This window comes from Artemia franciscana, chromosome 8 (genome assembly GCF_032884065.1).
Source record: "Artemia franciscana chromosome 8, ASM3288406v1, whole genome shotgun sequence".
Lineage (NCBI taxonomy): Eukaryota > Metazoa > Arthropoda > Branchiopoda > Anostraca > Artemiidae > Artemia > Artemia franciscana.
Window position 1 is genome coordinate 6932439 of NC_088870.1, and position 22643 is coordinate 6955081.

Sequence of the window (22643 nt, forward strand, 5' to 3'; positions counted from 1 at the left end):
CGCCATGTTGTTGTTTTGATGGTGGGCTACAGTAAATTATCTATCTATCTATCAATACGTCAAAAAAAAATTTGTAATTTCTACCTTCATCCTCATCGTGCCTTGATCGTTCAGTAATATTACATTAGTATCGTTACTTAAGTAGGTAAACCGATAACTGTCTCTTAGTAATATACCATTAGTATCCTTACTTGAACAGGGAAATCAGTATTCAAATAAACATTATTAGTGAGATTCAAGATCCAATTCACTTGAAATTGATAATCGTGAATAATGAGCGCACACCAGGAAAGGAGATGTTACTCGGTCGAATTCATGATCGCTATTCTGATCATTCTGATTGCCGTTCTGATTGCCGTTCTGATATTGTTACAATAACTATAATTATAATTGTTTATATTATTAATATTTTTATTACTATTAATGTATTTAAGCATATTCGAAGACCACGCTGACTATGCACTACATATTACAAACAGACAAAAATATGGAGGAAAAAAAATAATAACCGAAAAAACGTGGGTAATATCAGCCAGTGGATAGAAAAGAAGCAAAAAGGATAAAAGCAGATATTTTGGCAAGGACTTCCGCCAAGCCGTCTTCAGTCCAAAAAAATTTCTAGTCCTGGAAATATCAGCTTTTGTCTTTTTTCGCTTCTTTTCTGTCCACTGGCTGATATTACCCTCGTTTTCTTGTTTTAATCTATTGACAATGGAATTTGCAATTAGATTTATTTTATCTAGGTATAATAAATAATAAATGAGTTATGTTTGTTTTAAGAAACATTGCTTAATTTTAGCAGTGTTTAGTAAAAAAAAAAATTTCACAGACATTGATTTTATCAATACATTTACTATTCAATTTGAAAGGTTCACTTCCTTAATGTTTCAGTGATATCCTTCAATATGTTTTTATTATTACTTTTAAGAGTGATTTTTTATTATATCCTTAAACTTTTCCTATTTTGTTTAATCTAATAGGTGTATCTTCTATCATTGCTCAGTAAACTGTTTCTCTAAAGCTATAACAATATCTCTCCTTTCTTATTCTAATTGTAGGGTTATCAAAATGAATTTAATTTTTAGAACTTTTGCAAGTTCTGGGTGCTAGAATAGGTTCGAAATTAGTGTTAGGAAGACTAAGTTGCCAAGACTAGGAATAAGTAAAGGGGAAGAGCTGATGCTGGATAATGAGAAGATCGACCAAGTGGAGAGGTTCACTTACCTAAGAAGCATTATTAGTAAACGGTGCAGTTAAGATTTTAAAGGGAGAACCAGCTATTCCCCAGGGTGTTTTTCTTTTACAATTGAAAACAGTTTGGAAGAATAGGAAGACAAGTTTGCGAACCGAGATTAGAAAATTGGAAGCTACAGTGATGACAGTGGTTTACAATGGTTTTGAAGTGCGGAAGCTCTTTAAAAACGGAGCAAGATTTGCTAAATAATTTCCAGAGAAATAACCTACGGGTTGTTTTTGTTACCCGATTTACCTTAGACCTTAATTCGTCCAGGGCCCAGTGTGGTGCATATGGCATCGACCAAGGCTTGCCAGACGTCTCGGAGTGGAGAATCAGCCGTGATGTCCTCCCAATATGGTTGTAATGACAGCTCAGCACTCTGCAATTCTCGGTCGTACTGTCGTTGAAGGGTGTGATTCGGAGGACATGACTCATATATGTCCATCTTCTCTGCTTCAGTATATCAGTAACTGGTGGTTGACCTGTTCCTCTGCGGACCACTACGTTCGTGACCCTGTCCTGCCACGAAATGTTACAAATTCTTCTGAGGCAAACATTTTCAAATTCTAGGATACGTTTTTCCCTCTGGATATTCAGCTTCTAGCATTCACTTGCATAAAGGAGAATGTATATGACTTAATTATTCAACAGCCGGAGCTTTAGGCACAAAGAGTATTTTTTCTTCGCCATACTGGTTTTAGTTTGTTGAATACCGATGTTGCTTGCCCACTTCTCCTTTTTATCTCGTTGACTAGTCCACAATCATGTTCGATCCAACTTCCAAGATATTTGAACTCCTGGACTTGTTTGATTGTTTCTCCGTTGTATTTGAGGGTCAAAGGTGAGTTCGATGTGGCCATGCTCTTTGATTTAGCAATGTTTACTATTAGTCCCACTTTCTCAGACCCGAATGGGATCGGAGGATGTCATAAGGAAATATTTAACGGAAATAGGAACTTCTTGGGGCGGTGTAAAGATAGAGGCTTTTAATAGATCGGGATGGAAGAGGAGCGTGCGTAACTGTGTACCCGACTGACTGGCCGTATCTCAAACAGTAAGCTGTACAAAATACAGTTCAATTCTGCATTCTAGGGCTGTAATGAGAGAAAGGTTGAGATGACTAGGACACGTTATGCGAGTGAAGGATGACAGATTGCTAAAGATCATCCTTGTCGCCGATTGGTTTAAGGCTAAACGAAATACAGTTCGTCCCCGAATGGGATCGAAGGATGTCATAAGAAAATATTTAACAGAAATAGGAACTTCTTGGGGCGGTGTAAAGATAGAGGCTTTGAATAGATCGGGAAGGAAGAGGAGCGTGCGTAGCTGTGTACCCGGCTGATGTAGTAAAATTCCAAAAATCGTACACTGCAATTACCCCACTAGCTGGGTAATAAACCATTCGGAGCCTTGCATGTCTCGGTCACTTAAAACTTTTTTGGCTGTGTATTATTTTGAAAGACTAGATAGTTCCACAACATTTTAGGAGGGACGCATATAGAAGAGCCTCGCCTCTTCTGAAAATTCCTAGATTTCTGATGAATTCCTGGATACTTCTTGTTCAAGTTATCAAATAAAATATTGCTTTTTTTGTAATTGCCCTTCCCCGAAAAAAAAAACTGCCTGTATTTCAGGTGTTTTTCCTTTAAAGGCCGATGGATGGGGTTCATTAGCCGATAAAAATCTCCAAGTCGGAGAATGATATAACTAAACCTCAATGCTTGCGACGTTTCATCTGTTTAGCTGTTTTTAAAAAGTAACACGTTCAAGGGGCTCTTAACCTGCGAATTTTAAAATTGCGACATATAGGCTAGGCTAGTGCAAAAAAGAGGCTATCATCTGGTAATCTATCATAAACAGTACCAAGGATAGTGACAACGGAACCTTTTGTTTGAATTAGTTTAGTGGAGAGCTGCACATCCATAGATAGATAGATAGATGATAGATCTATTTACGCGAAAGCCCAATTGGGCCATTGGGACATACACAAAACAAGTGAAAAAATACAGTAACAAACATAGACTGAAAAGACATTAAACTAAGTATTTAAGAAAACATCACGATACCTCATACCTACCCGGACGAACTTTCCAATATTATTTATACTTAAGTAACACCTACTTCACAAAATTTCTAAAATCCAATCTCTCCCTCCAACCTCCTTACCAAATATTTCCAAGTGCAACTCCCTACAATCCCGTAAAAAATTTATATCTTTATAAAATTATGAAAAATCGAGATTTTAAATTTTAGTGAAAAACACCTCCATGTGCAGTTATGCAGTTTTGGTAATAGCGGCCTCCAGATTTGGAAGAAAAAAATGTTAATGACAAAATAAAACAAAAAAAAACACTTGGGATTGAACAGCTCAAAAATGTATAGCTTACCGTTGGAAGTGTAGTTGTCTTTGATATTCAAGAGATGGCTAGCGTCTGAATTTTTACGGACGAAGAGTGTTGTTGAATATGACTTGAGGCAAACTCTCTGAAAAATGATACATATGTTATTACAAAAAAAGGAAATTAAGAAAAACAAAATGAACACAAATTATCCTGTAAATGTCAGGGGCAATTGTGCCCTTAAGACCCTGCTGCTTACGCTAAAATGTGGCTTTTTCTCAATGATTCAGGAACGACTGTTATAAATCATTGTTGTGTGTATTTCAATCTAGCATAATGAGACACTGAGCCTAGAGTTTTCCATGATCGTTGGTTCGAATTAAGCAGCCCTTGTAACCAGGAGTGACAATTAAAAAAATCTAGGGGGGGGGGAATGATCTGTTTTCAATTATAAACGAAGATCAAAAAACTTGTTTTCAAAATTTAGGTGGAAGAAAATTTTGTCTCTTTCAGTTTGCTCGTGCAAATACTAAAAGATGTATTTTTTTCATCTAGGGGAACGGTCGTTTCTCCTGCCCCTTTCTCGGTTAGTACCCTTGCTTATGACCGTAGTCTTGAGAAGAAATAGAAAAGAGGACAGAGTCCTTCCATGCTGAATTACCGCTCTCTATGTTAAATTCAAAATGTTACAAGACGCTCACTTTTCTCATTAAATACGTCAATTAGCCCTCGGGCCGAGCATATGCCATTTGTATGATTTATTTATTTGCATGAAAAGGAGAAGGTCCATGGGGCCCTATAACTGCTTAACGGAAGTTACATAATTTATGCGTGATCCAAACTCCAGCAAGGTGTGACATTCTCACCTTTCTAATATGATCCACTGATTAAGTTTTCACTTGGAAAACGAAAGGCAGGCAAATCATAAAAATTGAAAATTACGAAAAACTTGGGTCGTTTTTTTTTTGCCAAAATAAGAGTAAAATCCCGAATTCCACGATCTGTACCCAGTCTAACTCTAACTTTCAGCGAAGATTTATTTATGAAAGTAATTTTCTATATGATTAATGTACAAAAATCCCAAGAAATGATAAAAAGAGTAAATTATACTAAAACCTAAAACGAGCAAAAACGATTCGTACTATAACTGATATTACTATAACACACAACACAGATTGCTTCTAAAATTACCAATATTTGTTTAAAAGTTTTATTTGGTCATCAATTTTCTATTTCTTTAATGAAAAAGAATCAAAAGAGAAAATTTTAATAAAAGAAAATATCCTTTTAAAATAATAAATTTAAATTGAAAGTCACAAATATCGTTACCCTTAAAAAAATTTTTCCATGTGTAATGTTTATTAGTATCGTTATTTCTTTTTTTTGTCGCTGATAAATACAAACCGTATTGTCTGAAATACTCAGTGTTTTCAGTAAAGCGCAAACGCCATTCAAACCTTTTAGATCTGTACATAATCCAAATGTATAAAAATATATTATTACATGTTACTGTTACATGAGGAGTTGTAGGGAGGAGGATTTTTGATCATACGGGTTGAAAATCTGTATAACTTTTTATCTTCTGTAGGGCTGAAGCCATCCTGGTCTCCTTCGGTACACACCCTTGAAAATACTCTTGTATTTATTTTGTACACATGTATTAATTTGCCATATATTAGAAGAATCTTATCATTCTAATGCTTTGTTCCGGGTGTCACATATCGATACAGCCAAAATTAGTTCCAAATATAGTAGTCGATCTGGCCCAGGAACTTATGAATGAAATTATTAAGCCGATCTATATGCACAAATTCCAAGTTTAAGCTATTTGAGGAAAATTACACTTCTGTTACAGTTTTTTTCAGTTTTTTCAGTTTTTTTTTGCTTTTCTTCTGCAAACTTTTAGTGAACATGCACACACCGAGTTATCATAATATTTAAACAATATTCAAGATTCATCCAGGATGAAAATTGATACACTGCAATTCGGGCAGAATGAGGCACGCGCATAGGCGGAGGCTCGGGTCCGCTTTCCTCCCCTCTCATATTTAAAATTTCAAGGATTTATTTTTCATTCCCGTGTTTGTGTGTCATTAGTTGAAATTTGTTCTCAATTCAGCCGTAACATTGTACCCACTGAAAATCAATTTTGTGTACGTGTCTTAACAGCTCCTTTTTATCGTCTGATTCAGGTTCTATCTATAAAAACTGCCGATCCGCGTGCAATAGAAATGCAAAATTGTTTTGCTTTTGTCATCATTTGTGCCACACGTAAACAAAAATAACATGATTTTTGGGTGGAAAAAAGACTATTCATCAAAGAAAAGCAAATTGATGATGATAAACTAAAAATCCCCGGATTTCTGGATGTATGTCAGCTTTCTCTTCCGGTTTCTTCATTTTTTTTAATCGAAAACAACAGTTGCTTCTCTTAAAAATTAAAAATAAAAAAAGTTACTGCACATGATAGGATCGTGTCAAAAAGAAGTCTGATTAGGGTGTTGGAGGAGGGGGGGAACAGGTTGATACTCTTATCTTCCTGGGCATAGTTTGGTGGGGAGTCATAGATCTTATAAAAAAGGAATGTAAGGAAAGTGGAGAAAGCATTAAAGTATGAACTAAGGAGGTGTGAAGTGGAGGCCATGGATAAAATTACCGAGGATCTGGAAGATGCAGTTAGACGGCATAATAGTATAAACATTGTACTGGATGTTAATAAATTGAGAGGGAATTGTCGATCTGGACTTGTCCCTGTTAAAGGTAGGAATGGGGTCACAATTAGTGATAAGCAAAGGGTTAAAGAGGAGAAATGGGCAGAACATTTTGAGACTGTGCTAAACCGAGATAGATTTGTAGGAAAAGAAATAGAGGAAAATGAAAAAAAAGGTTGTGATACCTTGGATGTTAAGGAAGATTTGTTCTGTGAGGAAGAATTAGCGACAGTACTAAAAGAATTAAAAATAATAAGGCTTCAGGTGCTGATAGTGTGGTCAATGAGTTTCTTAAATATGATGGCTCTGAGGTTAGAAATAAGCTACTGAAGATTATGAATACAATTTTTAACAAAGGGGAAGCACCTAACGATTTTAGGAAAACCTTAATTAAACCACTGTATAAGAAAGGTGATAAGAGTGAGTGTGGAAATTATAGAGGCATTAGTCTGGTCACTGTAGGTAGTACATTACTTAGTAGTATGATACTTTTTAGACTGAGAGATGTTGTAGTCAAAGTTCTAGAGAAGAACAGTGCGGCTCAAGAAAAGGTAGATGATGTGTCGACCAAATTTTCACTCTTAGGTTAATAAACACCTTTGGTCCTCAGTTTTAATGATTATGAGCAAGCATTCAATTCTGTTCGTAGAAGAGCTTTAGCAAAGGTCATATCCTTGTATAGTGTACAAGACAAATATATTAAACTAATAAGTGCTATCTATGAGAATGATACTGCTGCGGTTAAGGTTGGAAATGAGGTTACCAGCTGGTTTCGTGCTAAATCAGGATTAAAGCAGGGTTTTGTTCTATACCCCATGGATCATTTTTATGGATTTTGTCTTAAGAAGCATAGCAAAAACTCTCCTTAACTTAGGTTATTCTGGTGATTTAAGCATCCTAGATGAAACTGTGAGCAAAATAAATGAACCTTTAGAGGTTTTGGGAGTTCAAGCTGCTAGAATAGGCTTGAAAATAAATGTTAAGAAGACTACTAATGTCACTAAGGCTATAATGTCTCAGAAGACTTAGTCACTAAGGCTAGGTATAAATGAAGATGAAAGGGTTATGTTGCGTAACCAAAGGATTAATCTGGTGGCCAACTTCACTTACCTTGGTAGTATTATTAGTAAAGACGTTGGGAGCAGTGAAGCCATTAAAGCCATTTAATGAAGCCATTAAATGTAGAATAGTCAAGGCTCAGTGTATTTTTTCACAATTAAAAAAGTTTGGAAGAATCAGAAGATAAGTGTACAAAAGTAAAACAGTTCAAAATAGGGATGATACCTTTTTATTGATAGTGAATAGATATAAAATTATTTAACTGGATATTTCGAACACATATATAGTGTTCATCATCAGCAGTAATATGATGCAGATGATGAACACTGTATATGTGTTCGAAATATCCAGTTAAATAATTTTATATCTATTCACTGTCAATAAAAAGGTATCATCCCTATTTTGAACTGTTTTACTTTCGTCATGGAAAGGCAGTGTGGTATTCGAAGTTATCTAAGTGTACAAACCAAGATTAGAATATTGGAAGGTACAATGATGACACTGGTCAAATATGGCTCTGAAGCATGGGCGCTCGGAAAAGCGGACGAAGATTTACTAGATGTTTTCCAGAGAAATTGCCTGCAGATTGTTCTGGCTACCCTGCTGACTGACCTTATTTCAAACAGTGGGCTGTAAGAAAAGCGTGGTTTAATCCTGCTTTCTACGGCTATAGTGAGAAAAAGGTTGAGATGATTAGGACACGTACTATGGATGAAGGATTACAGATAGCCAAAGATTGTCCTTTTGGTCAACCGTCTATGGCTAAAGGGAAAACAGGTCGTCCGCGGCTGGGGTGGAAGGATGTCACAAAAAAAGATTTAAAGCAAATGGGAACTTCATGGGAGGGTGTAAAGAGGGAGCCTTTGAATAGACTGGGATGGAAAAGGAGCATGCGTAGCCGTGTTGGCCTCAGGCGGCTCGGTTCTGCGGTGAGTTGTTAGCAGTAGTAGTTAGTATTTTTTTCAAGTGCTCAACGTATTTTTTGTGCGTTTTACACGAAAATATACAGTGTTACGCAGCATTCTATAAGATGACTTCTAGAAACATTGCTCCTGGTGTATTTTAAAGATGGAAAATACATTACTAGGCTATATATTAATAAAATAAATGCATTACTAGTGGTTCCATACCTTTCTTAGGCATGACCCCCTGGAATGTTGATACTATTCGCTTAGAGGAATCCCAACTACGGTTAACTTTGAAGAAACGGGAACTAGATGTCAATTGCTGCTCATATGTCAGTAATCAGGTCTATATGCAGCGGGAATCCTGACTCTGAATGATTATTCCAAACAACGATGTTGGGTTGTATTCGGCACTGATTTAATGCTTTGCGGATGGTGTCTGAGTCGCTAGAAATCAAAGCTTTGAACCGAAGTCGTTAACTTATGCCTGAGTCTCACTAATGAAATACCATTGTTGGCAAATATTCAAAGTAGCTATCCTCAACTGATAAGGCTATTTAAAAGTAAGACCCATCTAAAAATTTTGGACTTGGAGTCAACGTCATACTTTCGAAATCTAAAGGAGCTAGATCTTCTAATATTGCATGAGTGAGACCCAACGTTGATATAAAACAATCATTTATAGTTCCACACTCCGAAATATTCCTTCAGCTCAGAAGTTGATCGTAAAAAAATTCAGTCAATCAAGTGTGGACTTGAACTTCAGAAATTCAGGCTAAGTCACTGCCTAGGGGATAGAAGGGGCTGTTTTAGTTTTTCCGCTATTCTTAAAACTCTGAAATGTGATTTCATTGGGCTGGCATCCTGGCTGACGCCTTTGTATTATCACTTCAGAATGGATGTTGCGGTCAGCTAACCGCAATGAAGACATTTTAAAAGATATCATTGCCCAGGGTTGTCAATTCACTTAAGTTGTGGAGGAGAAGGCATTATCCGAAATCTAGGGAGGGTGTCAATTTTCTTAGTTGTTTCGATTTTTTCATTGAAAATACCAAAAATTGAATTACAGTCTGATTTGGAAAAGTTTTCAACCTTTATTTACTCAAAAAAATATTTTCTGTTTAGGATGGGCTATGGGGTAAGACCTTTTCTGCACCTACCCCTCTCCCCACACACATATATACATATACAACAAAAGTATAATACACTTCTCCAAATTCAATATTGGTTCCAATGTTGTATGTAAACAGTTATGGTTGAATTTTTATGATTTCCTTCACTTTTGCCCTAGGGCTTTACACTTTCACCTTTATTCTCAAAGGCTTATAATTGTTTATTTTTTAAATTTTAAGTATTTGTTCGATCCCCTTGACGAAGACGATAAACACCACGGATGATCATGACCCATCCAATCAGTTCAGAAAATCACATTTTAGTGGAGTTCAAGTACGACCAGGTATTTGGTTCCTATAGAACCAAACAAATGTATAAAAAAAATACAGAACATAGAAAATTTTGGAGAATGTGCTATCTAATAGACTTGACTAGAAAGAAACCCTTTATCGCACCTTTTCATTTTTCTAATTTAGTATGCGTGATTATCGAGATGTCCATTAAAAATCCACTCCTTTCTCCATTTCACGTGTGCCCCGCATCAGATCACATTGGGTAAAATTGAAAATTTTCAACATTGGAAACTATAGAAATTCAGGGTAAACTTGGCAAGCTTAAACCTAACTGTATAAAGGTTCTTTTTTCAAATTTGTTTCATTTTCAGTTTTGTCCTAAATTTGGGGTACAAATCAGCGTAATTATAGATTATATTAATAATAAATAGTAATCCTGTAATCAATTAAAATTTTTGGTACTGGGCCGTTATAATTTATTTTAGGATATTTTTATGTATGTTGGATTCAAACTTATCATCCCTTTTTTTTTTCTTATGAAGCCTCGCGATTTAAATTTATATTTGTTTTTTATGTCGTGGTGGAAACCCTGCTATGTGGAACAATTAGTCCGGAAATCCCCCACCGCAATGGAAAGTTTCCCGTGGAAAACTTCCCCATGGAGAATTTCTCCTGGTGGTAATTCCCCTATGGATAATATCTCCCATAGAAAATACCCCCGCGTAAAAATTTCCCCCAAAGAACTCCAACTCTGCCAAAAATATCTCCCGGGTAATATCCCCCAGAAAATCTTCAAATGTTTACTCAGGCTCGTAGCTTTTGATGAGTAATATTAAATTTAATGAATCTTATATATTTGGAGTCAGTCTAATATGCCAATTCTGTTGGTATACCTATTTTTATCGAAATCCCGTTTTTTATACTTTAGGTTACTATTAAGCCGAGTCGCTCCCTACTTACATTTAGTTGCCACGAATTGTTTGATAACTTAAGTCGGAATCCCTTGTGAATATCTGCGTTAAATATGTTAGCATATTATAATCGCTAGTAGCGAAGCCTAGATATACAAAAGATAAAAAGTAGCGTATGTTCTAATGTTGCTATCAGTGAAAGTTAGTTCCCCCCACCAATGCAAAATTTGAACTCCACTTTTACCCAGAAAGGAATATATCCTCAATATTTTACTCTTTCCGACAGAAAAAAATCCAACATCGCTCTGTAACCAGCGACCCCCCGAGATTGGGAGTCTGATTATCTCCCCTTTCATCTAGCCGGGCTTGTTAGTCGGTTTAAAATTTTCGGGGTATTAATTTATACAAATAAATGGGTTTCCTGTAAATAAAATTTTTCTAGAGTTACTCATATATACTTCAATGTTTCTTAGACGATTTTGCGTGTTTGAACTTTCAATTTGGCATCCCATTTAGATAATGTGCAAACTTGAGATATTCCATTCCTCTATGAATTAGTCCAAAACAAGTTGAGAGGGGGCGTGATGTTAAATAATCAGCTTATCTAACAATCACTAGGCAGAAATAACACATAGTCTTAGGCTCTCCAAGCCCGCTGTCCGTCAATTTTAATAATGTTCTTTGCCCGATAGTCCACTGTCGTATAAGATTTCATCCAGGATTTTTGTTCGGGGGGAGGGGTTGGGAGGTTTACAAAAAAAAAGAAATATGAAACAGAAAAATTAGTTTGTAGGCATTTTTCTTAATTTTTTACAAGTGTGACAAATTTTTGAAGGGAGGGGGGGTTCAGACCCGGTAACTCCCTCGCCCTGGGTACGGGATCGTTGTCGTATATACAGATCAAACACCTAGCCCAGGTAAAGCTAATAATTACCTGCGCAGGTAAAGCAGGTAAATTGTTTGAATTGGTTCAGTGGAAACTTATATGTATTGGTTCAGTGCATAACCGTATATGTATTACAGAATTACAAAAAAAAAAAAATAGGAAATTCGATTTTAGTGAAAAATGGGATCCATATTTAGTTTTGCACTTTTGGAATTAGCGGGTACCAAATTAGGATGAAAAAGAAACATGGGGGAATAACCTGCAGAAAAAAGATTAACACCGAAAAGTTTCAGAATGTGTAGCTTTCCTTTGAAGGTAAATTGTCTTTGCGAATCAACCCCCTTGTGAACGGTTGATTTTTAAGAACAAAAAACTTTCTCCAATATAACTTATCAGTTATGTGTATCTGTTATCCTTCAAATGACAGCTACACCTCCTGAAGCTGTTTGGGGTCATGTGTATTTATCTTTTTTTGCTGATTTTCAGCTGAATTTTTCTTTTTTCATTTGGCACTTGCTGGTACCGAAAAATGCTTAACTGTAAGTGGAGGTCCTTTTCATTATAATCGGATTACCAATTTTACCTATTTCATTTTTACAAATTTTTTGCAATTTTACCGATTTTACAAATTTTTTATACATTTTTATCAATTTTACCAATTTTTTAAGTTATTTGAGGTTGTGTAAGTTTCAGTGAAATCCGATTTCATTTTCACAGTTTCGTTGTCACATTTGTGTGTGTTTAAATTTTTACGAGTAAGTAAATTGTCTTTGCGAATCAAGATCTTGTGAACGATTGATTTTTAAGAACGAAAAACTTTTTCTAATATAACTTATCAGTTCTGTGTATCTGTTTTCACGTCACAACGTGGCAATACTGGCGGCAAATATAATACTTCTCTTGAAACTGCATAATTTTGAAACAACGCAAAAAAGAAAAATTGAAGGAAACGCGGATAAGATGGATCCATGGGGGAATGTTTTGATTTTTGGGTTATTGGTACTTTAACTAATTTTGTACAAGTTTAGGCTTAAATTGAACGCAAAAGAAAGTGAATGAAGAGTGAGAATTATAGCATCAATTTACGAAATCTTAGGAGGGAGGCGAATCGTATTTCTTAATGTCTAGCGGGGCATATTTGTTGTTTTTTAGTAAAAATACCAAAAAAGACATTTTGATGAAAACATCCAAAGAAAGGGTATTTTTCAAAGACTAGGGGGGGGGGGGGCAAAACGTAGAAGATGGCTCCACAATTGACATTGACGCCACCGAGTGGGAAAGAAAGAAGAAAATTTACTGTTATATTAGGTTTTCTTTTATTGTCTGTTAATAAAAGACTCCCTCATCTTGCAATACGGCAAACTATGACCTTTGGATCATTGTATTCACAATTATATCGCCCAATCAACTCTTAAGTCTTCATTAATCACGAGAACTCGAACAAAAGCAAAGGCAAATTGATCACGCAACAAGTGACCCCCTCACTATGCCTAATCAAAACTTGGGATCAACAGAATAAACTTGGGTTAATGAGTTCTCTGCACGCTTCTTTTTGCCTAGGAAATTGCACCACCAGGGGATAATTGCGTAGAGATTTAATTACCGGGGGATAGCCGAGCTATCCCCCGGTTTAATTACCGGGGATAGCCGAGCTATCCCCGGTTTAATTACCGGGGGATAGCCGAGGGGTGGACAAATGTAAGATGAATATTTTGTTGCTACAGTTATTTTTGTATATAATTAATTATATTATATTAATTATATATATAATATATAATATTAATTATATATTATATAATTATATTAAATAATTAATTATATTAATATAAGTAATTATAATTAATTACTTAGGTATATAATTACTGTTAGCCAATGATTTCTTTGAATAATTTAAAGTAAGGACCGTAAAAACGAAAAGTGATTATTAAATGAAAAACCTCTGTATGCAGGTATGCAGTATTTAGTAATAGCTGGTGCCAAATTAAGCAAAAAGAGGCGTTAAAAAAAATGCAAAAAATAAGCCAAAAACGTATCACCTCAACGAGTTTTAGAATGTATAGCTTTCCTCAGAAGATTGACTTGTCTTTGGGATTAAAACTTCGGCAACCTTTTTATTTTTACTGACAAAAGTGTCCCCCAATTTACTAATTAGTTTTACCTATTTGTTTTCACGGTTTGACCTGACAATTCTGATGAAAATGTGGTAATTCCCAAAAGATTTCATACTTTTGAAACGACTGAAAGAAAATCTTAGAAGATTGAGGTTTTAATGTATTGGTGGACCTAAATTGTGTCCAGGGAGCGAAACAAATAACAGCCTTAGTACATAAAACCCCAGAGAAACAGAGAGCTCATATATGAACTTTTATCATTTTTGCTTCTTTCAAGTTACATAGAAAAGAGCCTATCAAGTTTTGTGTGCTTTCTAATGGCTCAAATTGTAACATTGCACCACAGCTACGCACACTCTCCTCCATCCCCCAAAAATACCCTCAGTAGTCGCTTTTAACGTTGTAAAGTTCTAAGCTAAAGTAACGTCCGTAAACTCCAAATTCTGGAAGAGTAATGGCTTTCCAGGAAGGTCTGACGTTGTTAGACTCAGGGATGCGAATTTGAGAGAAATTTGGCAGGAATAGTTCAATATTATGGTTGCAGCGGCAGGTGCAACCAAGCAAAGAAAGAACCACAGCCCATAGTAACCAAAAATTAAAAAGCACATTAAAAAAAAACTAGTTAGAGAGAAAATATTGCTGTTTGCAGCTCGATTGAGGAATGGTAACTATTAAATCAGTTATTGTTAATTGTAAAAGTTTGTTGTCAAATAAAGTTTACAAGAATTTCGAAAATAACCTGAAACTCCTAAAAAGAATGTGTCGTATCGAAACAAAAAGTACATTATTGCAATTGTCATGGCTGAAAGCCATATACAGGAAATTTGCAGGATTTTCTTCCTGGGGTTGGAAGTTTCAGCACCCTGGTTTTATCGAAAAGGAAAATCACTTGTTTGGATGGGTAGCGCTGATGTGTCCCCCTTTTTTTCTCCTTCTCCAGTTCTAATGTGGCATTCTAATATCATAGGGGAATTTAAGGGTTTTTTTTAAAGAAAAATGTCATATCTGGTGCCTTTTGTTATTAACAAACGTAATATTTAAGATAAAATAATAATTAAATGGGCAAGAAATTGCATATTCATTTATAATGTGGTAAATGGTGTCATAATCGTAGGTTCTAACATCTAAGACATTTTTTTTAATCAAGAAAAGAGGGTTGCAAAAATTCAGGGGGGGGGGACAAATCCTCCCCCTCCCCTCCCAGTTGAGAACCCTGTTTCCTTTTAAATCTTTGTGATAATACTTCATAATCAGTTTTATAGGGAAGCCAGTACAAACTAGAAAGCGCAGATCAACGAATAAATACATTTCCACATACCTTACATCAAACCTCATTCAGCGAATATAAAACATTGGTATGTGTATTTAAAAAAGATGAAGCAATAGAAAAAACATTAATAAAACAATTAACGCTAGAAGTTTTCCTCGCAACACGAGGGAATGAACCGGTGAACCTCTATTCAAGAAGTCCGGCTTTGTCCACAACAGTGTCCCAAGGTGATTTATTTCCATCAATGGACATGGAAAAAAACATTGAAAATATGGAAAGGTAATATCCCGATAGGCATAAGTCTAGAATTGGGGCAGTTGAGAAAGAAGCATGTTAAGCCAACAACTCTTACTTCATAATATGCAGATCAAGTATAGTTAACAAATTTTGACTACAGTTCAGTTGTACTTCACCCCCAACCCTGCCTCCCTAATTGTGCAATATATATATATATATATATATATATATATATATATATATATATATATATATATATATATATATGTATATATATACTAGCTGTTGGGGTGGCGCTTCGCGCCACCTCAACACCTAGTTGGTGGGGCGCTTCGCGCAACCCCCCAAGCCCCCCCGCGCGCGTAAGTCGTTACGCGCCATATTAGTTACGCGCCATTGTAGTTGTGTCCCTGTGTCCCACCTGTGAATATAGATAGATTTATATATGTGTTTCAAACTACGTAAAAATTGCGAATATACAACATTTTTGGCTTTCCCACTACTGGGAGCTTTCCGTTTCCAATTGCCAGCCATTGATCTGAAAATGTTTGACCAGAGTCATGGTTTTGCAATCGGACACGCATATTTGTAGTTAATTTTAATATTTTTACGTGTGCCCATAAATTAGAATTTTTCAGGCAAGCATTCATTTCGTCTGCAGGAGTTAAACTACGTAAAAATTCCGAGTATACAACATTCTTGGCTTTCCCATTGTCTGTGCATATACAAAGCCGTATGTACTAATAATGACGTCATATGCAAACGCTCTTTTTACAAACAAACAAACATGCATACACACAACTCGTTTTTATATAGATAGATAGATAGATAGATACAATACAAATTAACTGCGTAAAACTTGCGAATATACAAAATTCTTCGCTGTCCAATTGTCGCTGCATATAAATAGATTGTCAGGTTTACCGACCCTCGAACATGCAACGTACAATTGTCCATGGGAAAAACAATCAGTATTAAGATCTATACCACATTTTTCTAATGATTGACCTTGAGCTTTGTTAATGGTGATTGCAAATGCTAATCGAATTGGGAATTGCAATCTTTTAAATTGAAAAGGCAGATCCGTTGGAATCATGGGAATGCGAGGAATAAGAACAGCCTCACCCTCAAAAGGCCCTGTCAAGATTGTGGCCTATATTAGGTTTTCCATTGTTTTTTTTACGGCAAGTCGCGTGCCATTGCAAAGCTTTGGTGGGTTGATATTTCTTAAAAGTATTATTGGTACGCCTATTTTTAGTTGTAGCACGTGTGGTGGAAACCCTGAAAGATCTATGGAATTTAAAAATTCAGATGGATAATTAACCGCTTCATTTGGTTCCAAAACTGTGTCGACTGACTTGTAAAGGACTGCCTGGTATCGAATCTTCGTCAAAACAATATTGTTGATTTCGTGGACGTCTATATTTTTGGGTGCGGGAATCGCTCTTTCACTTAGCCATTTATTATTTTTATAATTTTTTAGAATATTCGGAAATACTTTTTCAATCAATTCATTTTTGGACGTCACTAAATTACAGAAATCAGCAGGTAGTTGTATACGTCCTGAAATTGAGTCTACTGGGAGCTTTCCGTTTCCAATTGCCAGCAATTGATCTGAAAATGTTTGACGCACGCCTTCTTTTTTCACTTTCTCTTTTAGCAGCAAGTCTGCTTTCGCGTTGCTCTGGTAGTTCCTCGGCACGCTTTCTGTTCTTTCTTTCTCTATCAGCCTCAAGCCTGTTTCCTTGCTGTTCTTTTGATTCCTCGGCACGCTTTCTTTTCTGACTTTCTCTATCAGCAGCAAGTTTTTTGGCATAGACTCTTTGAGCATCTTCATCGGCTTTTGCCATTGTAAGTTCATCAATCATTTTAAACTTAAGCATTAATAGATTTCTACGTGAACATATATGTCTTAAATATCTTTAATGACGTCACCGTCATAGCAAAAATGACGACAACTAACTTCATGACGTCAGTCGACACAGAAACATGACGTCACCTGACAGACACACAGACAGTATTAATGCTAAAGCCAAGGCTCAAACCTGGAGCCTCTCGGACCTAGAACCTGAAACATAACGCTTTACCAATTCAGCTACTTCGGCTTGAATACATTCGTTTTGAGCAGCTTCCTCGGTTGTTGCCATTGTAGGTTCTTCAGTCATTTTACAATTAGAAATTTCTCTTTCAACGGTCTTCTTACAATTAAAAATTTGTCTTTGAACGATATTCTTAAATACCTGTGTCCTGGTCGTCATTTATATTCCCTGTGTCCCGGTCGTCATTTGTGTCCCGGTATCCCAGTCTGTAATTTCTCTTTGAGTGTCCCGGTCGTTATTTATATTTCTCTGTCCCGGTCGTCATTTGTGTCCCGGTCTGTAATTTCTCTTTGAGTGTTTTTTCTTTTTAGTATTTTTTAGTTTTTTACATTTTTTCTTTTTTCAGTTTTCTTTTTCTTCTTTATTTTTCAGCTTCACTATGAAATACATATCGCCGAACCTTTGTTTTTTTAACTAAAATCTGGTAGGCATTGATGACCTTATCCAAGTCAAAATCCCAAACCCAATCATCATCGCTATCATTTTCAGTTTTGATATGTTTTGACTCTCGCTGTCCAGGTGGATCTTCATCTAACTGCGCGGTTTTGCGTTCTTTAGCCTCAAGCCTGTTTCCTTGCTGTTCTTTTGATTCCTCGGCACGCTTTCTTTTCTGTCTTCCTCTATCAGCAGCAAGTTTTTTGGCATAGACTCTTTGAGCGTCTTCATCGGCTTTTGCCATTGTAAGTTCATCAGTCATTTTAAACTTAAATATTAATAGATTTCTACGTGAACATATATGTCTTAAATATCTTTAATGACGTCACCGTCATAGCAAAAATGACGACAACTAACTTCATGACGTCAGTCGACACAGAAACATGACGTCACCTGACAGACAGACACACAGACAGACAACTTATTTTTATATATATAGATATACTCGCTGTTGGGGAGGCGCTTCGCGCCCCCCCCCCCCCCAAGCCCCCGCGTGCGTAAGTCGTTACGCGCCATAGTAGTTGTGTCCCACCTGTGAATAGAGATATATATATATATATATATATATATATATATATATATATATATATATATATATATATATATATATCCGTATTCAGATCTATACCTCATTATTCTAATGATGTGTCCCTGTGTCCCGGTCGTCATTTGTGTCCCGGTATCCCAGTTTGTAATTTCTCTTTGAGTGTCCCGGTCGTCATTTATATTCCATGTGTCCCTGTGTCCCGATCGTCATTTTTGTCCCGGTCTGTAATTTCTATTCGAACAATCCCTGTGTCCCAGTAGTCATTTATATATCCCGCCTGTGCCCCCGGCGTCCCCGTTGTAGTTGTGTCCCCATTTCCCGGTCGTCATTTATATTCCCTGTGTCCCGGTCGTGATTTGTGTCCGTGTGTCCCAGTCTGTAATTTCTCTTTGAGGTTCCCGGTCGTCATTTATATTCCCTGTGTCCCGGTCGTCATTTGTGTCCCGGTGTCCCGGTATGTAATTTCATCAGTTGACAAGCATGACGTCAGTCGACAAACAACTTCATGACGCATACAGCTCAATCCTTATAATGACGTCAGTCGACAAACATGATGTATATATATATATCTATATATATAAAAATAAGTTGTCTGTCTGTGGATGTGTGGATGGATGTGTGGATGGATGTGTCAGGTGACGTCACCTGAAAAAACTGGATTAGGTGACGTCAAAACTGAAAAAACTAAAAAAAGGCAAAAACTACAAAAAAAAACTAAAAACTAATAAAAAAAATAAAAAAGCTAAAAAACTAAAAAAACTATAAAGGTAAAAACCAATAAAAAACTAAAAAAAAAACTGAAAAAACTAAAAAAAGGCAAAAACTACAAAAAAAAACTAAAAACTAATAAAAAAAGTAAAAAAGCTAAAAAACTAAAAAAACTAAAAAAAGGTAAAAAACTAAAAAAAATAAAAAAAAACTAAAAAAAAGGAAAAAACTGAAAAATAAGCTAAAATAAAGGTAAAAACCAATAAAAAACTAAAAAAAAAAAGGAAAAAACTAATAAATGACGACACTCAAAGAGAAAGCGACCAGGACAAAAAACTAAAAAAAAAGGCAAAAACTACAAAAAAACTAAAAACTAATAAAAAAAATAAAAAAGCTAAAAAACTAAAAAAACTAAAAAAAGGTAAAAAACTAAAAAAACTAAAAACTAAAAAAAAACTAAAAAAGGTAAAAACTAAAAGAACTAAAAAAGAAAAAAATAAATGACGACACTCAAAGAGAAAGCGACCAGGACAAAAGGAATGTTCGATTAGCAATCAACAAAGCACCGGGACACAGGGAGTATAAATGACGACCAGGACACAAGTAAAAAAAAAAATTAACAAAACTAAAAAGAAGGTAAAAACTACAAAAAAACTAAAAAGAAAAAAAAACTAAAAACTAATAAAAAAACTAAAAAATCTAAAAATCTAAATAAACTAAAAAAGAAAAAAAAAGGAAAAAAATAAAGGAGAAAAACAAAACTAAAAAACGAATGTATATACAGACCGGTACACCGGGATACAAATGACGACCGGGACACAGGGAATATAAATAACGACCGGGACACAGGGACACAACTACAACGGGGACACCGGGGGAAACAGGGGGATATAAATGACGACCGGGACAAAAAAACTAAAAAGAAATAAAAACTAAAAACTAATAAAAAAAACTAAAAAATCTAAAAATCTAAATAAGCTAAAAAAGAAAAAAAAAGGAAAAAAATAAAGGAGAAAAACAAAACTAAAAAACGAATGTATATACAGACCGGGACACCGGGATACAAATGATGACCGGGACGCGGGACACAGGGAATATAAATGACGACCGGGACACAGGGACACAACTACAACGGGGACACCGGGGGAAACAGGGGGATAACCTGACAATCTATTTATATGCAAAGACAATGGGACAGCAAAGAATGTTGTATATTCGCAAGTTTTACGTAGTTAAAACCATATATATATATATATATCTATATTCACAGGTGGGACATAGGGACACAACTACAATGGCGCGTAACTATTATGGCGCGTAACGACTTACGCGCGCGGGGGGGCTTGGGGGGGGCGCGAAGCGCCCCCACCAACTAGGTGTTGGGGTGGCGCGAAGCGCCACCCCAACAGCTAGTATATATATATATATATATATATATATATATATATATATATATATATACTAGCTGTTGGGGTGGCGCTTCGCGCCACCCCAACACCTAGTTGGTGGGGGCGCTTCGCGCCCCCCCCCCCCCCAAGCCCCCCCGCGCGCTTAAGTCGTTACGCGCCATAATAGTTACGCGCCATTGTAGTTGTGTCCCTATGTCCCACCTGTGAATATAGATATATATATATATATATATATATATATATATATATATATATATATATATATATATATATATATATATATATATATATATATATATATATATATATATATATATGGTTTTAACTACGTAAAACTTGCGAATATACAACATTCTTTGCTGTCCCATTGTCTTTGCATATAAATAGATTGTCAGGTTTACCGACTCTTGAACATGCAACATATAATGGTCCATGGGAAAACAATCTGTATTCAGATCTATACCTCATGATTCTAATGATTGCCCTTGAGCTTTGTTGATGGTGATTGCTAATCGACCATTCCCTGTCCCGGTGTCCCGGTCGTCATTTATATCCCCCTGTTTCCCCCGGTGTCCCCGTTGTAGTTGTGTCCCTGTGTCCCGGTCGTCATTTATATTCCCTGTGTCCCGGTCGTCATTTGTATCCCGGTGTCCCGGTCTGTATATACATTCGTTTTTTAGTTTTGTTTTTCTCCTTTATTTTTTTCCTTTTTTTTCTTTTTTAGTTTATTTAGATTTTTAGATTTTTTAGTTTTTTTATTAGTTTTTAGGTTTTTTTTTCTTTTTAGTTTTTTTGTAGTTTTTACCTTCTTTTTAGTTTTGTTAGTTTTTTTTTTACTTATGTCCTGGTCGTCATTTATACTCCCTGTGTCCCGGTGCTTTGTTGATTGCTAATCGAACATTCCTTTTGTCCTGGTCGCTTTCTCTTTGAGTGTCGTCATTTATTTTTTTATTTTTTAGTTCTTTTAGTTTTTACCTTTTTTAGTTTTTTTTAGTTTTTTAGATAAAAATTTTTTTTAGTTTTTTCCTTTTTTTCTTTTTAGTTTTTTATTGGTTTTTACCTTTATTTTAGCTTATTTTTCAGTTTTTTCCTTTTTTTAGTTTTTTTTTATTTTTTATTTTTTTTAGTTTTTTACCTTTTTTTAGTTTTTTTAGTTTTTTTTGTAGTTTTTGCCTTTTTTTAAGTTTTGTTTTTCTCCTTTATTTTTTTCCTTTTTTTTTCTTTTTTAGTTTATTTAGATTTTTAGATTTTTTAGTTTTTTTATTAGTTTTTAGTTTTTTTTTCTTTTTAGTTTTTTTGTAGTTTTTACCTTCTTTTTAGTTTTGTTAGTTTTTTTTTTTTACTTATGTTCTGGTCGTCATTTATACTCCCTGTGTCCCGGTGCTTTGTTGATTGCTAATCGAACATTCCTTTTGTCCTGGTCGCTTTCTCTTTGAGTGTCGTCATTTATTTTTTTCTTTTTTAGTTCTTTTAGTTTTTACCTTTTTTAGTTTTTTTTAGTTTTTTAGATGAAAATTTTTTTTAGTTTTTTCCTTTTTTTCTTTTTAGTTTTTTATTGGTTTTTACCTTTATTTTAGCTTATTTTTCAGTTTTTTCCTTTTTTTTATTTTTTTTTTATTTTTTATTTTTTTTAGTTTTTTACCTTTTTTTAGTTTTTTTAGTTTTTTTTAGTTTTTTAGCTTTTTTACTTTTTTTTATTAGTTTTTAGTTTTTTTGTAGTTTTTGCCTTTTTTTAGTTTTTTCAGTTTTTTTTTTAGTTTTTTATTGGTTTTTACCTTTATTTTAGCTTATTTTTCAGTTTTTTCCTTTTTTTTAGTTTTTTTTAGTTTTTAGTTTTTTTAGTTTTTTACCTTTTTTTAGTTTTTTTAGTTTTTTTAGTTTTTTAGCTTTTTTATTTTTTTTATTAGTTTTTAGTTTTTTTTGTAGTTTTTGCCTTTTTTTAGTTTTTTTAGTTTTTTAGCTTTTTTATTAGTTTTTAGTTTTTTTTGTAGTTTTTGCCTTTTTTTAGTTTTTTTAGTTTTTTAGCTTTTTTATTTTTTTTATTAGTTTTTAGTTTTTTTTGTAGTTTTTGCCTTTTTTTAGTTTTTTCAGTTTTGACGTCACCTGATCCAGTTTTTTCAGGTGACGTCACCTGATCCACAGATCCACACACAGACAACTTATTTTTATATATATAGATATATATATATATATATATATATATATATATATATATATATATGCTTGGATTCATTTAGCTTAGTGAGTCAGCTTTTTCAGTCTTATGCAAGCTATGATGGTAAAAGTTAGGTTAGGGTAAATTATGTTAGTTTAAATTTGGTTAGGTTAGATTAGGTTCAATTCGGTTTAAATATCAGAAATGGGTTAAAAATC

At 34.8% G+C, this 22643-nt stretch overlaps 1 protein-coding gene across 2 annotated transcripts in view; it reads left to right on the forward strand.

Annotated features, from left to right (window-relative positions):
* Positions 1–22643, forward strand: part of LOC136029913 (actin-interacting protein 1-like) — a 247574-nt gene that overhangs the window by 220008 nt on the left and 4923 nt on the right. The gene's annotated exons all lie outside the window — the stretch shown is intronic.